Genomic DNA, 13465 nt, shown 5'->3' on the forward strand with positions numbered 1-13465 from the left:
AGAAATCTTGCCTTAGGTATGCATCTAGGTACTTATTTGAGACAAGGTATGCAGAACATCCTTTCTTTTAGTCTTCCATCTCCTCCCAAATTGATGAGATTTGGAGGATACCACAGCTCTCAGGCAATCTCCTGCTCTGAGATGAATGCTGCATAACAGTCAGTCAGAAAATGACCCTCCACTGGCCTGTCAGATTGTAACATCCAGGACAGCAATGTTTTGGAATAAGCCAGCTCTTAAGACCGGACAGTTGGCAAGTTGTATTTTATAATGGTGCATAAGCATTTCAGAATGTTATCGTCAAAAATTATCATTTCCTGCAGAATAATAAAAGCCAAAGTTGATCTCTCTTTCCCCACAATACTTATTCTGACAGATTTTGCTTTCTTAGACGCTTGTTCTGTGACGAAGCCTTGTTTCCAGCCTGGCACAGTACCTCCACTGAGGCACGCTGTGCTGTCCCCTGGCAGTGGGAAGGTGCAGGGCTGCCCAGTGTGAGGCCTTCCAAGCCCCATGGTGGGGATGGTGGCACTGGGGTGACACAATTAACGCTGCATGTAGATCTGCAGACCCCACTGTGATAATATGAACATGGGATCATTTAATGGTGGGATAAGAAACTTTTCATTGTGTTTGAGAAATAAATCCCTGACTGTTTCAAGGCTCCTGAAGTAGGGTTTTCATGTTTGTCAGCGTCTGCTTCCTATTTTGGGTCTTTGTAATTTAGCCTGCCCCACACTTAGGCCTGGAGCAGCTGAGAGAAAAGTCTGTCTGTGCCTATTTTTTATTGCTCATGGAGCCAAGCCACCAGCTAGTTCTCCCCGAAATGGACTGACCCATGAAGCCACAACTGATGGACTGCAGCAAAAAAATACAGCTCATTTTAAAGCAGTGTCTCTTCAAGCAGCATGACCTTGTGGCTTTGTTTAACATTTCCAGCACAGAGACTGCAAAGTTAATGTATTAAGACAGTAAAACTTTCCCTTTGCCTTGGGCACATCCCTGCTATTCAGCCAGGCAAATAATACCCCACCTACAGCAGCCTGCCCAGCAGCATGGTGCTGCACGGCAACAAGACTGTTTCTTCCCAGCTTCTTGTCTCCTTGGGACTGACGCTGCCTGGATGCTGAATAGCCTGGCGGGGAGAGTTCAATGCAGGGTTTGCACTTTCCCAGCCATTAGCCAGCTGCCACCGCATTTCATTATCTTAGGGGGGGCTTTTGTACATCAAAGAGACTTCCAAACAGTGTGATGAAGTGGAAGTAACCGAGCTTGGTCCACGTTGCGAGTCGCGGTATTATTTATTGTTGTTATTTTTTGCGCCTGTATCATGCCATCTGGCCCGCCAACTATAAAGGCCGGTGATGGAAAAAAGACCCAACACACCCCTCTCCATTTCTTGGAGCGAATCCTGTGGTACAGCCGGGCCACAGAGCAACTGCCCGTTGTTATCAGGCTTCGCCATTGTTTGGCACAGGGAGCCCTCCAAAAACCAAGGGGGGAAAACAAAGGTAGCGCACAGGATCTCGTGTGAAAACAAAGTAAGCAGACCATGAAAAGCAGCGCTGAGATGGCTTTTTCTTTGCTTTCTTTCCAACATAGCCAAGAAAAAAAAAGAGCTGAAAAAGGTTTTCTTTCAGTCTTCTAAAAGAGCAGCCTGTGAACAAGCCAAGGTATTGGGGCCTGCGTCAAACCGCCTCAGATCAGTGTTCAGCTGGTCTAACTTACTTCATCTTTTGTCTCATTACAGCTTTCTTTGAATAACAAAAGCCCATATGGTTAGCAATTCATTGTGCTTCTCCAAAGGGTTTGAAATCTGCTTTCGATTACCGAATATCTCTGATACATTCGTAAAATCTTGAAAACTACATTAAAAGGTGTGATAAAAGTGGAATCTCTCTTTGCCACACACTGCTTCAGTGAGAGTTGTAAGGGCATATCTAATTAATGCTGCAGTCTGGTGTGATGAATCGGTTTTACAGACCACTATTCTACAGCACTACACCACACTAGTGTGTACTAGAGCACATTTCTACCTTTCTACCCATGCTGCACCTGCCTGCTACCAAAACACCCCGTTACCAGGAAAATAAACTCAATGAGAAATGCTCAAACTTCTACAGCAACGTTTTTTGACATAGGTGTTTGTTTTAACTAATGGATTATTTTACTGTCATGCAGCCATTAACTTGAGTCTATAAAAACATTCTAGTTAACTGTGAATAAGGCAATGCAATTGATTGTGTCAGGGCTTAAAAAATGTCCCAGACATGCAGTTCATCACATGCAGATTATTGGTTCTCTTTTTTACAAAACCATATGGGTGTTTTACATTCTCAATTGCTTGCTATGAAAAGAAATACTTGTTATGGTGAATAGCGATGTATAGAGCCTTTATTCTGTAAACCGGGTTTTGTAAATAAAATTTCTGCTCATACAAACTCCAAGGATGTGCGTGCGTGAAAAAGTTTACAATATCAGGATCAAATTTTGCAGCCCTTTAGTGGTCTTGATTAACTTCATTTCAGATTGGCATATACAACACAGAGACAGCATAGGATCTTTAATTCAGTCCTGAAGTCTTCTGCTGTGTGTCCACTGCAATGACCTGTAGCTGTGAAGCCTCTTCCCGTAAGCTAACAATGAGATTGCTATCCAAAGCTGGCTTGGCAATAGTAGTCGGAGAAGTCAAGCTACTGGCAGCCAACATCAAAAAAACAAAAATCCCTGACCTTGACTTTTCTCAATACAAAAGCCCTTTTCCTGCTGTTTTTGAATGAAAGAATGAATGAGAACCAGCAAGTAATGCAGCAGACACTTTCTTCTGCAAAGATAAAACAAATTTGTTTCATTTCTATATAGAGTCTGCTACTCAAGTACAAAGGCAGCAAGCAATATTGGGAAACTCTTAAAAATATGATTTATGCTGGATAAAGTCTCTTGAACACATAGTAAGCCAAGAATTTCCTGAACTTTTGCAATTTGCTTGGAAAATTTGTTCTCACCACCGTGGTACTGCATTGTGAAGAAATCATTTATTTCTATTAGGAAGTTATACATTTCAGTTAAAATAAAGCCACACTTCATATGCTGTATTCTGCTTCTACTCCTACTCTCTTGGCCTCCTTTGTAATGGGATTGAACAGCTGCTGGTACACAGCTCCATTTTCAGGCTGCACACAGATAACCTTCCCCATTTTAGAGCACAGTGGGCAGTCTGTCTTGAGTAACCAACCTAGTGTCATGCAAATGGAAAGAGTCCCAAATAGAGAAGGTATTTGCTCATTTTTAGAAATATGAATAAGCTAGACATACTCAGTATGTCTTCACCAGATAGATTTCTGAAGTGCTCTGAGAGTTCCCTGGCCATATTTCCTCTCTCGAGGTTGGGGCACAGGCTCATAGTGCACCGAGAACCTCATGGAACAGGGAGAGGAGAGTGCTCAGCCTTGGCACAGAGTTCGTCTATGGGAGAGACCAATTTCATCCTCTGATAAACTGGATTAGGGCACAGTCAATAAGTTTTTTTCCAGCTGGACTGCTCACCTAGCACAGGCCGATCCCCATTATGCCAGAGCACAGTGGCAGCTGACGACACGAGCCCTATGTTCTCTGCCCAACCACAGGCTCTCCACCAGCAGCAGTGCTGCCAGCTGAGGACCAGCTTATAGCTTGCCTAAGCACAGTTACCCTGGAGTATAGTGCTCTCCAGTCCCAACTCCCCTGGACCCTGCATGGCCATTGTATGGAGTCCTGGCTTTGTCAGTGGGCTTGGAGCAGTCCAGACTGCTGCTGGGGCATGGCTGTGGAGAACAAAGACCAATCCAGTGTTTCTTTGCTGGAAATAGGGAAAAACTGAAAAAAAGAAAACTCAAGCAGAACTCAAGCATTCAGAGCAATGCAAGAGAAAGAGAAAGGTGGGAATGCGGCAGTGCTCAGGATGGCCTACCACACCATTCAGCAATGTAGCTGAGAGCTGGGTCAGCAGGCCCTGAATCTGATGGTCAGAGGGAAAAGGGAGCTGAAATAAGGCAGGCTGTTCACCAAAACGATGATAAAATTAGGCTCCTGTGTGAAGACATATTTTTTACATTAAGAATTTCATTTTACATTAGAATATCATTAAATAGCATGAAAGCAAAGACTAAAGATAACAGGAGTTCTCCCTTTGTTTCAGATGTGGTAAACTAGAAGCAGCTTTCTTTAGCTGCACGTATCATTAAAGGTCATCGTGAGGCATGAATCTCTCATCTAAAGTTCTCAGCTATTTCCATGCAGTGTCACTGTCTGGACAGCCTTCCTAACACATCAGCAGCTAACGAGTAATGACAATAAGTTATGAGGCACAATTCAAGGAAACAAAAACAAAAATGGAAGGATGTGAATTCTATAGAGAGCGCAAAGGAAAATGGGTGGGATGGTTATTTCCTCAAATTGTGTATCAACTTCATAAATTAGCTACAAATTATCCCACACTAACGGGTTAGGGTATCATCATACATCCCACCTTTGTGTTCTTTTCCCAGCACTCCATTGTGGGATGAGATCTTTGCTGCTGCTTCTATGTGAAGAACTGCATTTTTTTTTCATATTTTGGAACATAAAATTCATGTACTGAAATGAATCGGCACTGGTCTTGTAGCACATAAAAACATCAAATGATTTCAGAATACATGAAAGAAAGAAATCACAATGCAAATTTACACAAATTTGTGCTCAAATGGTAATGCTTAACACTGCTTTTATCAGGATAACAAATTATTGATGAATGACATCTTGAAAACAAAACAGATTTTTTCATACAAAATTTTAGAACAGCTTTCTGTAGGAGTGTCTTAACTCCTGAATCATTTATTTATATATGTATATATTTTGAAATGTTCTAGTTTTAGTTTCCTTCTTACTTCGTGGTCCCTTTCTTCTGTAAAAGCAAAATGATAAAATAACCACATTTTCTCTTTCATTTCTTATAGCTTTACTTAAGAAATGAATTTTTTTCATCCACACTTTTAGTTTCTACAGTCAAGTATCATGTATGTCCTCTGCAATCTTTACAATAGTTAAAAATGCTGTTTTGCATTGTTATACTGTAGACAGGATATCAAAAATGTATTTGCTTTGAATGCTTGCAGTTTTCAGACATTAGGCTGACTTTTTTCATTTTATGTAGGAAATAAGGAAAATCCCGAATCCATTTTAAGAAAACAATTACTTGTTTGGTATCAAAATATTTCAGACATTGGTGAGATGTAGGTTTTCCAGGGCACACTGAGTTATTCTGTGTAAAAATAGTGATTTACAAACAAGATTCATGTATAATTTTCTTCATAAATATCATCTCTTAAGAAAAAATGTAGAATTTTTTTCCTAAGGTAGCATTTTCTAAAAAAACATATATTTGTTTAGGAAATATTTAATTTATGTTACTGTAGGATAGATTTATTAAATGCCACATCACCATTAGAGCAAAAAATATGATTTATTAAATGAAATAAACACTTTCTCTAGAACAGGAAGATCTGCAGAGAGATACAATAAGCAGCTTTGTCTTGAAAGATCATACAATAAACATATAGCATAGCATTTCAAGACAAAGTAAAATGAATGAATTTTTTTTCCATTGTCTGAGTTTTAAAAAATAGATGCAAATTAAGATTTAATCAAATCTAGAAATAAATTAAACTGAAAGAGGATGCTCTGTATCAAAATAAATGTAGTTTGACAATGTTAAACAGATAGCCGGGATCTGCTGGGAATACATACCTTGGTTTCATTTGATTGACCTCGTATCATCACCATGGCATGTAACTACACCTGACAGGCCATTGATTCAGCAGTATGTAAAGTGGATCCTTAAGGAAATAGCTTGGCAGAGAGCAGCTTCCCATGTTTTTCAAATTCCCACAGCAAAATGCAAGTCCCTAAGATAGGATTCATTACATACAGACAAGAAAGAAAAACAACACCCTTACAAAAGACTCTATAGTTAGAAAAGATTCTTAGCAACAGCTCCATCTGTCAATTAACAAATTTCAGGGCTCTGAGAATAAAAATGACAGACCAATATTGATTTCAAATTTCAGAACAAAAAATTCAGTATATGTTTTTATCTCTTTCCAGTCCAGAATTCATCTACAATTTTTAATATTTTTCATTCTTGGTCCTCCTTGATAATTTTGCCAGAAGTCTGCAGCTCAACCATGTGCACGATAATGAAACCAAATCAGAGAGCTGTTTATTCTGCTTCCACAAAGGCGATTTTACTCCACTCTGTGCCATCAAATGTACCACAATGTTTTCATCACCAAGTTAAGGGGAGTATGCCTAATGGCTTATACAGTCCTACTGCACAAGAAACCCTATTCAAACATTTGCTCAAGTCATGCATGGTTTTAGTCACATGCATAACAGCCTACAGACAAAGGCACAAGATACAAGGAGGGCTTTATGCATCAAACTGAACGTAGTATTTCCCCGTGCTAATACTATGTAAACAACAGAGAGCTGCAGGATATCATACGAGCACGATTTTTTGGTTATAGAGAAAGAATGATTAATTGATATCTAATAGCTGTAGTACCTGTGTCTGGGGAGAATAAACACATAAAAACAAGAATGAAAGACAAAACATAATTTTAGATGTTAACGTAAAAAAAAAAAAAAAAAAGTACATGCTTATAATAAACCAAAATAACATTATTTCAACAGAGCTTAATCAAAAATCTTTTTGTAAAATATATGAAAGAGAAAGCAGTTTTTGCTGCTTTATTAGACAGATGGACATGCTCACAATTTCTGGAAGAGACATAAGTAGGTAAAACTTCACTATATATTGAAAGAACAGTGTTGAGTGATAACATCCTTCAGTACTCAAAGCCTGCATAAAGCCTTGCACATTAACATGGGGCTACTGTTCTGGAGTCAACACCACCCATACTGTGTTACCCCAAGAGGCAAGAGAAGGGAAAGGGAAATCATTAGGCAAACTCATCAGTTGATGCAAGCTGACAGAGCTGCCCTCGTTCACAATGGCTAAAGCTGCACTTCACAGTAGCAAACAAAGACAACTACAAAACTGCGAGTGAAGCCAAAGTAAACTGATCATCTTCATGGGCTGGACATGCAACTCTTTTATGAATCTTAGAGGACAGATCCCAGTCAACAGGCTTGTCACAAAACAGATGCCTACTCAGTAACAAAGGGCTGCTTTGGGGAAAAACTATGCTGTTTTCCAAGCTAAAAGCAAATGAGCCATGGGGGATGCAGTACTATGGATCAAGTTCTTTCCATCAAGAAGAAAATATAATGTGCTTCTTCCACATAGTTCAGTTATAAAATTAAATGTTAAGAAAAGCCCATTCTTTGGATCTTATTGAAACAAAATGTTGCCTTGGAACATGCATAAAACATACACTTAAAATATGCCGTCTGTGGACCTTGAAGCACACAGTGCATGAGATCAGTACTGGTATTCTCATTTTCCAAGAGGACATCATGATAAGGGAAGTAAATTAGCCTAAGTCCTTCAGTAGTTTGAAAATGAAGCCAGAACTAGACCTAAACCTCTGAGTGCAAGTATCATGCCTACAAGAACGCAACATTTCCCTCAACAAAAGACTGGGAACCCAGCTGACAATGACCATTCCATGGAAAAGAGCAGGATAACTGTATGAAGCAGTGCTAAGTGAAAGTTCAGTCAATAATGGATTAAATGGTAATTCTTATAAATAGAAACTGTCATAGGAATCAGTTGTGTCGGTCTAAATAAATTTCCTGGGACCAGAATAAAATTTTGATTCAAACTAAATGAAAGAGACGGAGATCCCCAAAACAGCTTCACAGTTTGAACCTTCATGCAAAGTGTGAGTACTTCCCAATGGATATTTCATATTCCATCAGTATTCTTGCAGACATAGAGGACCAAATGGGGGTGTGAGTTAATGGAAGGTGTGATCCAGCTTTAACATTCTGCCTTCTGATTACAACATTCCTAGATGCTTTGGTGTATTTGTATCTGGTGTGAGTGTAGCTCACAGTGTCAGGAGGACCAAATTTCCGAAATTGTGCTTTTCAAATATTCTTCTAAGTGCTAATGCTAGATAATCTTTATTTGCATGGGAATAAGAGATCAATTTCCCAAAAAAGAAAACCCCAAATGGCAAACAAAACAAACAAAAAAAAGCCCCTGTCCGGTAGCAGAATACAGGATGGTGCACTCTTAGCAGGAAGTACTGCTGCTGATCTGTCAGTTAGATATCAGCACTGCCCTTAGCAGAGTGTTTTGTAGGATAACTATCTGACTGCTGCACGCACATATACACCCTCTTCTAAAGGAACATAACTATCTTTACCCACTGCACTTTTGCTTTTCGTATCTTCCACATATTGCTACAAAACCAGAGCCTTGTTAAGAGATTATTTACCACCACATATAGTGTGTTTTATTGTCAATATAGTTCTCAGAACATTCATTTGTGTGCACTAGCATGTAAAAATTTCAACAGAAAACTGCATAGTGGGAAGTAGCTATATCTATAGATTAACCTCCGGAATTTAAAGTAGCAGAAAGATTCAGCGGTGTTACACACAAGATACTCCTGTAGCCTGAGCTGAGGCAGAGCTGAGGCAGAGGCTGTGTTTGTGTTGAGTGTGAGCTGATGTAAGAGCTTAGATTGTGGCCCAGAGAGTCTGCAGTCCCTAGAGCCTGTTCTATCCCTTGCCTTATCTTCCTTTTTCCTATTTCCAGTTGGGAACAGTTGATCAGCAGTGCTCTGACCACCTGACACTAGGAGCAGACATGAACAAAGCAGGAAAACTCTGCCAGGACCACAGATTTCTGCCATTTCATCCAGCGCCAGTTTAACCAATGGTTACATCGCATGTGGTTACAAGTGCTAGCTCACTTTACAGAGTTGGCCCTCGATAGCATATAACAAGAGTCATGACACCATTTGCAGAACATCTAAGCTTATTCTGAGGGTTTGAACAAGGCAAATGGAAGAGTGTTAAAGCTTGAAACTAAGGTTTTGACCTTGGCTTAACTTGTGACCACATACCTAGATATATCTAGATACAACTGCCAGCATCTTTATATACTATTTTACAGGGCATTTTGGTGTATTCACCTAATGATTGCTTTCTTAGTGCAGATAGAAGCAAATTCACTAATGAGTGAAATTTCCCATTATCTCTTAACGCTATGCTCTGTGGAACGAAAATACAGTCTGTCTGAAAGTCAGCAAAGCTTTATTGAATTGATCCTCAGGTTATAAGAACTACAAAATACATGAAGTAGTTTTCTTTAGAGATTCAGGGAAAATCACAAAAACACAGGTGTATTTACAACAGAAGTTTGAGATATTTTTTGTTTGCAGAAGAGAAAGAAACACAAATGTTAACTACCTCTTTCAGAGATACCAAATACTTTGCAGATTTGGATTAAACTGAGTGAATTAAATATGACAGGTTGAAATTAAAAGCATCAGAAACATAGAAAACTTTGCTTTCAACATTTGCTAAGCAAACCATGAAGGTTTCTGATTATAGAATGTTTTCAATTGGAAATGAAACTTTTGAGAATTTTAGTGGATTTTGCTTTGGGGCAACTTGAACATTTATTTCTATTGTGTGGTTTGACCTCTAAATAGATAATTTCTGTAAAAATGATTCTTTAGAGTATTTGTAATGGCATAACATTTATGTAACCCTGAGAAAAAAAAAAAAACAACCGCAAATTCCCATCTACTGTATATCTAATGCAGGATAAAGACATGCAAAGCAGGTTGCTCTTGGGCATTCACACTTCTCTTAGAGAAGTGGGTTTGAGTTAGGGACCTTAAAGATCATCTAGTTCCAACACTCCTACCACAGGCAGTAACACCTCCCACTACATCATTTTGCCCAGGACCCCATCTAACCTGTCCATGAATGCCTCAACACCATCACAGTGAAGAAATTCTTCCTAATACCTAATCTAAATATACCCTCTTCTAGTTTAAAGTCAGTAGAAAGAATTTTCTAATAAACCTGGACTCTTTGATGAGGCAAATCAGCTGTAACATTTGCAGCACTGCTCCCCAGGGCTGCTTATGAGGGAAGAGCCACAAAAAGGCATGGGACCTTGTCTTCCAAGAGGACAAAACCAACATCGAGGTGTCACACACAAGTTTTCAGGTCCCTGAAGTGCCTCTAAACAAGGATGTCAGGCTCTGTCAGCACTGCAATTTAAACTCATTTTTAAATGGCTTGATGCAGCTGCAAGACACTAATGTGCACCAACACTGGTAAAGAAAGATGACCATCTGATATCAAGTCATATACAGGCATATACAGGCATAGACAGGAAAGGAAGCTAAGGTTTAATCTCAGCTTTCATTTCCAGTCACCAATGTATTTGCTGAAATAAGAGGTAAAAATCAATCAAGCATCTGTTTTTGAACACTATGGTCCATTTTGAAACATTATATTAAACATAGAGATGGCCGAATCCACAAAGAATCTCATGAAGGCAACTAATCTGCAAGCATGAAATGGCAACTGATGCTTTACGCTTGCAAGATGTATTTGGGATCCTAGTCATTACTGAAACATTAATTGAAACAACTATCCCTTGTAGACATTTTGCCGTGTTTCTTATAAAAACTCTGTGCCTATTTTTGTTTCCCACTTGTATTTACCTTTTCTCTGGTCACTAAACTGTGAGCTCAAAATGAAAACAGAATGTAATAAAAAATAGGCATCAAAGTGTGAAAATGTTGCAGGTAACAATTTTCAAAGCATCAACTAAGTAGAAAATCACCTTTGCCGTTCAGAATCCTTGGATGCCTCTTCCTTTTCCTCCAGGCTTCCTATATCAGCTCATGTGAATATATAAAAGACTTATTTTCATAGTACTTTATGCAATCAATATCTGCACGTTACTTTATGTCTAGCAAGACACTCCCATACTAATTTAGCCTTGACTCAATTCAGAATAGTGAAGTAACATGAAGTATTTTAAGAAAGCACAGTTTATAGGTAGAAAACAATCCTGCAATTCGTTAGAGAATCAAAGTTGAAAACAACAGTCCTTGAAAAGATAAAAAGTGCCTCTAAGTGTGTATGCATCATTGATGTTAATGGAAGGAGAATTCTTCCTCCTTAAGAAAAGCACAATCACTAAATACTCATAACTTTTTTAAGATATTGTTTATCAGGACAGCTGCAACAGGCACAGCTTTGGAATTAGGTGCCAAAACTAAATCTATATATCTTTAATGGACAACAGACCCATATATAAAGAATGACTGCCAAGCCAGCTTGATACAACCAATTACTGCTTAGGGAATGCAGACAAAAATGAGAAAATGCTCCAAATATAGAAGTTTACATATTTGCAAACTCAGAATTTAAAGACAAAAAAAAAAAAAGGTCCAATAATCTAGTACTTTATTAGCTGTTCTATTTTTTAAACACTCACATACCACAAGCTTGCACATTTCATCCAGTTTTCCTAATATGAAACCTACTAACTTACATTTAACTTTAATATATTTTCCAGAAAGTCAAATGGTCTTGATTTGCAAACATCAGAAAATGGAGCCCTTGGTTAGTTTGGTAGGCTGCTGGAAGGATTAAGCCCTCTTTGTAGAATAAATATGTTCTATTTCCAATCCAAAAAAATGCCTAGATCCAGGCATTTCCAAGACTTTGCTTTTCATTATCTCTCTGTAGAGCTGCAGCATTCTTGGTCACCCAGTACTTCATGCCAAGAAGCGTCTTGCAGACTGCAAGGTGACATCAGTCCTGGCTTTTTGATATGCTACCTGGAATTGAAAGCTGAAGTCTAAGCACTGGGAACTATTTGAATCCTGAAACCTTCTGGTGGCATTGCTCTGTCCTCTCCCCAGTTTCTGAAATCCTTACTGTGACAGTGCTACTGATATGATAAGCAGCTTCCTGGCAACAGTCATGCCTTATTTCAAAGTAAAATTGCACCTCTCCTTGCCCAAATTTTATGCACCTAAGGATCTCACTGGCTCTTTCTGCTATAACATCGTTCTGTTGGCTAACACTTTTGCTCATCTGCTGAGCTGCAAACTCACTCCATCTACTAATTTCCAGGACATAGTTTCCCATTGGAAGAATAGAGGACAGATATTTCTTACTTCTAAATAAGTGACTTGAATATGTTTCAACAAGATCAAATATATCATAAATGGACTGTTTATTGAGCAATGCAGATCATTCAGGATCAGCACTTTATTGTTCTTGTTTTATGTTCCTCCAAACAGTGGTATATGGGCATTTTAAGAGCAGAAATTTTTCATGTGTTTCCAAAACACTAATGAGAATTCTTAATAGCATTTTTACAGTACTGGTCCCTGCAGAACTTCACTAGAAACATTTCCATTCAGTGATGAGTCTCCATTGACAGTCTTTTTAAGAACAGCCAGTTCTATTCCATTTATTGTGTTCTGTGATACATTATACAGTTCTTAACAAAGCTATTATGACTGGAAAAATATCCAAACAAATGGCAGTTCTGTATGTTAGAGCACCAAGGGACAAATCCTGTTCTGTATGAAATCAAGTTGTGCTTGGGAATGTTCTTTGTTGAGAGAAGACCTGATTTAAACATTTAAGGCCACAACTCACTCCTATAGTACCACAAGCACAGAGGAAACTCATTTGCAACAATCAACAGCATCTTTCCCTCTAGTCCAAGATAATGATAATCTATTCCACGTAATCTAAAAGGCAGTAATCAACCAGGAAAGTTTTTACTGGCTTTGACTCAAATGTGCCATTAGCATTCACAAGTATAGACAGCAAGTCAAGATTGAGTGGCAGCTGACTTTGAAAAAATAAAGCACAGTAAAACAAAACAACCCACAATTATTTATTTCTAAGTGTATTAAATTTACAAGTGGGATAAATTCACACCATGACCATATTAATGGATCATAATGAAAAAAGCATAGTTTTGCAAGGTTTTGTGCAGTCAAAATATCCAAGGAAAGATGACGTTTACATTTCACTGAGCGAGAAAATACAGAGCACAAGACAAAAACAAGCAGAACTCCTACCATTTAAAGGAAACACAAGTGAAAAACTGCTGAGAAATGATTAAAGCCACTAGGCTTGTATGCCACTGTGAAGATGAGTCCCTTGCTTGATCCTTCCCACCATCACTGATCACAGAAGTTCTAGTGTCAGATAACCAGTAGTAGGAGGCAACCTTACTTACAGCACATTATAAGAAAGATAAGATGGAGTTCGGGGCACCACCTAAAAAAAGGGACATGTCTTAGAGCCTATCTATTGCTTTGTGCTCTGTCAATGACCCTGGCCATGGGGTCTGTCAATTCTCTGCCATGAATAAGCATCTTCTGTGACATGAGACAGCCCTATTTCACAAGATGACAATTCAACATGACCAGTCCTCCTGCTTTTTGTGGTAGTTACACAACACACCTTCAAAAAA

This window comes from Meleagris gallopavo, chromosome 1 (assembly GCF_000146605.3).
Source record: "Meleagris gallopavo isolate NT-WF06-2002-E0010 breed Aviagen turkey brand Nicholas breeding stock chromosome 1, Turkey_5.1, whole genome shotgun sequence".
In the NCBI taxonomy this organism is placed as follows: domain Eukaryota; kingdom Metazoa; phylum Chordata; class Aves; order Galliformes; family Phasianidae; genus Meleagris; species Meleagris gallopavo.